Here is an 8137-nt window from a genome sequence, read left to right on the forward strand (position 1 = left end):
GCTGATTTGTTTTTGAGTCTTCTAATCTTGCCTATTGGTCTATGTATGTGTTTTTTCCAGTACCAGGCTATTTTTATTACTATGGCTTTATAATATACTTTGAAGTCAAAAATTGTGAATCCTCCTAAATGTTTTTTGTTATTGAGAACTACTTTGGCTATTCTGGGTTTTTTGTTGTTCCAAATGATTTTAAGGACTGATTTTTCTACCCTTGCCCCTCAGCCCTTTCCTCTGGTCCTTACTTCCTCCCTTCCTTCTGGCCATGTCTACTTGTCCTGAACTCAGTACCTTGTGCCCTGGCCTAATTAAATTGTCCTCTCCCCACCCCATTACATCTGGATTTAGTCAGCTGGGCTCACCTCCTGGCCTTGTCCATGGAATGTGATTCTGTTGGCCGTACTTTGCTGCATGCTGTGTTCTGGTATTCCAGTTGTTCTCCTCACCCACAGTGATGGAATTAATGGCTTTGTGTTATGGCCTAAGATTTCTGGTCCTATTTCAGGGCCTTTATTACCACCCTACCCCCTAAAGCCAATTATCTTTCCCATTGTCCCCAAAGCCCCTGTCAACAACTTGATCCCATAGTCTCCTCTATCAAGACTGCCATCAATATCATAACCTCAAACTGTTGTCCTAATCCTGGCTCCTCATTGACCCTGTGCAAAGCTCCAGGCCTGCATTCCTGGCCTTGCCCACCTGGGTCTACTCACTGGTCTTAACACCTCATGGTAATAGTGACCAGGACAAAGTCATTGTTTGTTATCCTATGTGTCATTTGGAACCTCAGTGTCTTTCCCCCAGGTGCTGCCCATCAGCATGTTTCCATAGCTTCCCATACTATTTTTTCTTTCACACACATACAGACACTTTATTAGTTTCCTCTACAAGAGACAAAAACATCAATCTTTTTAACAGGAATCTCAGGTCCTTTGAGAGGCCAACCAAACAGATTAAAGGAAGGAAGATGAAAATTAAATACTTAAATTATCAAAAGGCACTATGATACCACCTAAAGCCTACTACCATGGTGGCAGTAGAGTAAGCTTAAGCTACAGAAAAGTATCTAATGTGAATGTTAGCAATTACATAGCAGGGAGCCAGTTTGCTATGGTACAGGGCCCAAGACATCATTTGGCCAGGGAAAGATCAAAATGGCTGAAGATAAAGCCAAATAGAAATAGGTACAAAGGGGAATGCAAGCTACATGGTCAAGCAGATGAAGGATGGATCAGGCTTCTTCCTCCCATGAAACATTGGCTGCACTGTGCTCTCTGCCCCCTTCCCCCCATAGCTTCGGGAGCTGAGCTAAGACCAGGTTTGAAGCTGCCTAGAGCTCATGCTGCAATTTAGCAGAAACATTGGGGAACTTGACACACAAGGGTTGGCTTTGTTGTTAGTTGTTCTGACAAAGAAAATCTCCCGAAGCATTCACATGCAAAGGAGTCTGACAGTCCCCAACCCACATTCAAATAGCTTTCACACCCTCAAAAGTCTGAAATCATGTAGCAGCTGAGCTCTAGTTAAAGCTGTGAGGCTCACAAAGTCTCAAGAAAGCCAGAATGAGATAATGCAGATAGGAAATCCCAGCAGTTAATCTCAGTCTGTCTTTCCTCAATGTAGGCTAGACTCTAATATACCTGATGTGGGATGTATTAAGCTACACTGGAGCAAGCTGGATCTTCGGCTGAATTTGTCATCAAATACCAGGGTAAAACAAGAAATGGGGGTGATTTTTTTAAAAAAGCCTCAGAAGTTCCTCTATTGTATTATAAAGGGACATGGCTGAACAGGTAGGAAACAGATTCCCCATTGTGAGTTCTCCTGATGGCTTCTGCGAGGATCATGGAGATGTCAATCACCTGTATTTTGGAACAATGCTTCATTTTGTCCTCCTGAGGTATGGTATTGGTGACCACTACTGCTTCAAAGCACGCATTGTTGATGCGAGAAATGGCCGGGCCAGAAAAGATGCCATGAGTCAAGATCGCATGAACTCTAGTGGCTCCAGCTGAGAGAAGTTTGTCAGCCGCATGGCAAATGGTGCCACAGGTGTCAGCCATGTCATCCACAAGGATAGCCACCCGGTCGGTCCTTCACATCTCCTACTAGCACCATGCGGTCTACTTCATTGGCCTTCTTCCGTTCTTTGTGAATCAGAGCAAAGTCCACGTTCAATCTGTCCGCAATGGAGGTCACTCTCTTGGCTCCACCAGCATCAGGAGAGACAATAGTACAGTTCCTCCACTCAGAGATATTCTCCCTGATCCACTTCAGGACAGCTGGCTCTGCATACAAATTATCCACAGGGATATCAAAAAAGCCCTGAATTTGAGAAGCATGTAGATCCATGGTGATAATATGATCTGCACCCGCAACAGAGAGCATATTTGCAACAAGCTTGGCTGAGATCGGAGCCCGGCTCTAATCTTTCTTATCTTGCCGGGTGTAAGGGAAGCATGGGATGACCGCAGTAACCCGGCTAGCTGAAGCAATCTTGCAGGCATTAATCATGATCAAAAGCTCCATTAGATTGTCGTTGATTTCACCACAGCCACTCTGAACGATGTAGACATCTTCTCCACGTACACTTTCACCAATTTCCACACAGGTCTCCTGGTTGCTGAATTTCTTAGTCACCACCTTGCCTAGCTCCAGGCCCAGGCGGTCAGCAATTTTCTGGGACAAGTCCTGGTGGGAGCTGCCGCTGAAGATCTAGATATTCGGCATTGTGGGCAATTAGCCGAGGCGCCTTGCGCTCAGCGACCGCGGCAGCTGCGGAGACCAGAACCGAAGTCGGCTCAGAGACTTAATACTAATCGCTTCGCGTTGCTATTCTGCCATCTTACATTCCCGCCCGGCGCGCGGCTCTTCCCCATACTATTTTCATGCCTAAACCTTCTTTCCCCATCCATTTCACCCCAGGCCTACCCAACCCCTAATCCTGCCCTCTGGCTTATGCTTTTTACATGTGTTCTCTCCCACCCACGCATTCTACAAAGCCTCACACTGTCAAATGGATTAAACCTTTGGCCTTAATGTCTTGGCCTCCATATATTGGCTTCTGCTCATTGTCTAGAGTCCCAATCCACACTCAGGGTGAAGACCCTCTTCCACTTAGACAATGACCAATCCCCCAGCCCAAAATGCTTCTGCCTTATCCTTTCCCCCAGTTCCATCGTCTTCATGACCTTCTGACCTTAGACATCAGGACCTTTGAGCCTTAGTCATTAGGTCTTAAACATTTCAAACACCCAAACCCCCTTTGGTGGTGGTGTCCTCCCCCGGTTCCTCTGGCCTTGTTCCAAAGCCATTTATCCCAGGCATTGACCTCGTAACCTTTCCTCTGGCCCTGTCCATGTGTCTGCAATCCAAAGCCTTGAGACAAGGTCTTAGCCTCTTCAAGAACTAACCTACTGCAAACTACCCATAGTAGTCAGGTTCACCTCCTGCCCTTGTCCATGTGTCCATCACTTTCTGCTGATCTTAATTTCCTACATTTTGTGACCTGATATTCAACTTCCCTTCTCCCACTTATAGATAGAAGTTATAGCGCTAACATCATGGCCTCAGGGTCCTGCTCCTAGTCCTTGGCCCTCACCCAACACCTAACTCTGCTGCCAGATTCATTTTCTGAATGACCCTTCCCAAAGCTCAAGTCTCAACCCCTAGGCCTTGCTTACCCTACACGCACGCACTTTTTAAAAAAATCTCTACTGGGTATTGAGCACAGGTGTATTCTACCTCCAAACTACACACCAAGTCCTAATTTTTATTCTTTATTTTGAAACAGGGTCTCACTAATCTTTTTTAAAACTTCTGTGGCACTGGGGTTCTTGGAAACCCTTCTACCTCCGGGCTACACTCCCAGACCTATTTTTTCATATTTTTATTTGGAAACAGGGTCTCTTAAGCCAGCGCGGCTGGCTTCAAACCTGCGTGATCCTCCTGTCTTCGCCTCCCAAGCACGGGAATTACAAGTGTGAGCCACCACGCCCTCTCTCACTAAATTTTGGAGGGCCTCACCAAGTAGTAAAGTTTGGCTTTGAACCTCCTGTCTCAGCGATCTTCCTGTCTCAGCCTCCCAAGTCTCAACCTCCCAAGTATTGGTATTACAAGCGTGTGTCACCACATACCTGGTTACAATGCAATGCTCTTAATGACCAGACCTTAAGCCTGTTTGTTATTCCCTTATTCAGGGTCTCAACTTTGGATGCCTATTTATCTTTTTCCCTGGTATTGTGCCCCCTTTCTTGTCTGTCAGGCCTGACATCCTGCCTTGCCTCCAGGCATAGCTACATTTTCTAAAGTTGAGGCCATGAGCCCAGACCTAATACACTTATCTTCACCCTGCCTGGCCTAGGAAACCTAGCTTGTTTCCTCATCCTGTCCATGTGACAAAAACTTCCTGAACGAACCTTCTGCCTTGAGGCCTTGAAATCCACTTGTGGTCTACCATCTAAACAGACTGATGGATACCCTGGCCTTGATGTCATGCATGGTCCCAGGTTGCTAAATCTTTTCCCTGTCCCTCAGCCAGTGCCCACACTCACATGACCATGTCCCTCTGCTGAATGATCCTGCCCACAGTCCCTGTCCCCACCCCTGGGCTTGCCTTCTCCATACTCCTCACTGGTCTTCATGACCTATGGTCTTAACCTGCACCATTTGTACCTGAAATGGCTCCTCTGTGCCTCCGCCTCAGGCCAGTCATCCTTTCCTTGTGTATTGGCTTTGTGCCAATGGCTACTTCCTTAAACACACCCAATACCATCCCAGGACCATCTAAGTACACTGAGTTATTCTCCTGAGCCTCATTCTATATTTTTCTCCTGACATTAACATACTGAAATGACCCTGGCTTGTTTCTCAACCAAGAATCAATCTCCCAATGAATCAGACCACCAAGCAATATTTAAACCTAGCCTTAATATCTTGGCCTTCCTACATGTGTTAGCTTTATCTATAGTCTAAAGCCCTTGGTGAGTTCTATTGTCCAGACTACCTTCCCCTTATACCCTGTCTAAATCCCAAGACCAAATGGTATTGACTAATATAGTTTCATCTGTCCATTGGTCTTACATGACCAAATGGCCTTAGTTACTATGTCATATCTATTTCAGACACTCATTCATCCTTGTTGCATTGAAGAATTACCCTGGCCTAGTGCCCTTGTCCTTGCCCCTAAACTCTACTTCCAAGTTTTTGACCTTTTAACATTTTCTCTGGGCATGCCCACAGGTCTAGAATCCAGAGCCAGCTCTAATTCTCTTCTAATCACAACCTACCACCACCTGATAGGAGCCCAATAGCTTTATTTTCTGCCATCCTGTCAGTGTCCATGGAGTATGATACTGGGGATCCTAAGTGTGTCTACATTTTGTGGCCTGAAGCTCCATGTGACCTCTCCCACATAGCAGATGGGAGCCTAAATCTCATGGTCTTGCTCTAGTTCCCTGGCCCTAGTATACCACCTTATATTTATTGCCAGGTTCACTGATCAACTCTGCCTAAAGCCCCAGTCCCATAGTACCCACTGTTCTCAATGAATTTCTGATGGTAGTGACCAGGACTTCCACATGTTTGTTATTTCCTGAGGCCATATGACACTTCCATTTGTTCTTCTAGTCCTCTCCTCCAGCCATGTCTCCCAGGACTCCAGTATTAATCTATGTCAATAGCCACTTCCCCCAAACCCCCCACACTCACCCTCTCTTGAGGCCCACTCTAGGCTATTGCCTAACTCTACTGACCTCTGACACATGTATTAAGTCCTTGACACAAACCAGGTAGGTTTCTCTTCCAGAACCCCACAAGGTTTCACACCACCAAAACCTATTAAAACCTTTGCCTTAAGCCACGTGTGGTGGCACATGCTTGTAATCCCAGCATTTGGGAGGCTGAAACCAGAGGATCGCAGTTCGCGGACAGCCTCAGCTAACTTAGTGAGGCCCTCTGCAACTCAGTGAGACCCGATTTCAAAATAAAGAATAAAAAAAAAATAGGGCAGGGGCTGTAGCTTGGAGGTCGAATGCCCCTGGGTTTCATCCCCAGAATGCAAAAAAATTTAAAAAATAAATAAATAAATAAATAAATAAAACCTTGGTCTTAATGTTTTTCCCCCCCAAAATTTGGCCTTACCCATTATCCAGAGTCCTTTACCAGACCCACTGATGAGCAGATCCTATTCCCTTTACACCTTGCCCATACCACCAGCCAAAAGTACTAGTACATAACAGTGTCCTGTGTCTTTCTTTCTCCATGACTTCCTCCTTTTTTGACCAGGACTTAACTACTTTAGATGTCTATTTTCCCTTGGTTCGTGATGCTGTTTCCCTGGCCTTATGCCTCTACACTGGCTCCTCTAGCCTTACCCTGGGCATGTTCACACATACTAATGTCAGGGCCTTAGCCCAAGTTGATCTACATGACCTTATCCCACCCTTACTAGAGCCAAAGAGACTCATATCTTGGATTTGTCAGAGTGATTTTAGTTTACCCTGCTGGGCATGACCTCCTGGCTATTTTGTCTGGGTATTGCATATGAGCTCTCCCATTTATTCTGGTTGATGTTCTGATTTTAATAATACCATGGCCTCAAGTTCCTTGTCCCATCTCCTGGCCCATGATGTCTACTTAATCTCCTGTGGCTCTAACTCAATTACAGATTGACCCTTCATTGACCACCTTGTACTATTTGTCCTGTCCCTGTCCATGCTGCCTGAACCAAAGGCCCTCAGCTCAGGTTTGATTCACTTGTTCTTGCCCTACCCTATATCTATATCTGGCTATATCTATCCATCCTTATGTTCTGGCTTTTTCATGTGATATGAATCATCTGATCTTAACTGCCTACCTTGTGTGGCCTGGCATCCCAAATAAGCTCTTCCATCCAGAGTGATTGAAATACTGGCAGCAATATAATGACCTCAAATATCTAGATCTAGCCCCTGCCCCTGCCCACATGATATAACCCTCCTGCTTAGACACACCTACTGAATGATCCTGCCCAGAGTCCTAAATCCCCCACTCCTGGCCTTACTCATCTCCCTGGCTCCAATCACTTGTCTTAAAATCTCATGGTGATAGCTACAAGCCTGTAATTATGTTTACTGTTCCTATGTGCCACTTGGAATTTCAGCTCTTTCTCCAATACCCCTGATCCCAGGCTCATTTCCCTGCCTCATGTGTTGTCCCCATGCCAAAACTGTTTCCTCAATCCTTTCACCCTAGGCCAACTCCAGTCCCAAACCTGCCCTCTGGCTTACCCTTCTTACATGGGGTTTATTTTATTATTATTATTATTATTATTATTATTATTATTATTTTTGGTGGTACTGGGGGTGGAACCCAGAGGCTTTCTACCTCCGGGCCATACTCCCAGACCTTTTTTATATTTTATTTGGAAACAGGGTCTCACTAAGTTGCTGAAAGCCCAGCTAAATAGCTGAGGCTGGCTTCGAACCCGTGCAATCCTCCTGTCTGAGCCTCCCAAGCGCGGGGATTACAAGTGTGCATCACCACACCCGGTTTACATGGGGTTTTATTGCCTTAACAATAACCACCGAGCTTCTTCAATCCAACATGCCACAAAGCCTTACACCACCTAGATGTACTAAATCCATGGCCTCATGTCTTGGCCCCTGCATTTTTACTTATCCATTGTTTACAGCACTTGTCCAGACGAACAGTGCTCTTTTCCTTATACCCTTCCCATTTCCCCAAATCCAAAACACTCTGATTGTAACTGTTTCTGATGTCCCATGGTCTTTCTGGCCTCCTAGCTATTGTCACCAGGCCTTAACTATTTTAGGGGCTCATTTGTTGCCCTGGCCTTGAGCTTTGTCTTGGCCTCTATGTCATTTTCTCCAGGCCTAAACCACCTAACTATCCCTATCAATGTCCATGTGTCCAGAAGACAGAGCCCAATAACATTAACAGTTTCCTTGGTCTACTGGCCCCTTTATGACCAGCTCTTGGCCATTTTAGATGTCCATTCTTATTGACGTCTGGAGTTTTTACCCTGGCTTTCTATTTCTATTCTTGCTCCTTTTTCCTTTCCTTTTTTTGGCCTTGCCCTGGACATTTCCACCTATCCACTAAGGCAAAATTCCCTTACCCTGACCCTGCCCACACCCCA

General features: G+C 45.7%; 1 pseudogene across 1 annotated transcript; it reads right to left on the minus strand.

Moving 5' to 3' along the window:
* Positions 1-1766: 1766 nt before the first annotated feature.
* LOC308263914 (ribose-phosphate pyrophosphokinase 1-like) lies at positions 1767-2727 on the minus strand (annotated as a pseudogene). The gene has a single exon. The product of its transcript is annotated as a ribose-phosphate pyrophosphokinase 1-like (transcript).
* Positions 2728-8137: the final 5410 nt, after the last annotated feature.

Source organism: Muscardinus avellanarius, assembly GCF_963383645.1.
Source record: "Muscardinus avellanarius genome assembly, chromosome: 6".
NCBI classification, from domain to species: domain Eukaryota; kingdom Metazoa; phylum Chordata; class Mammalia; order Rodentia; family Gliridae; genus Muscardinus; species Muscardinus avellanarius.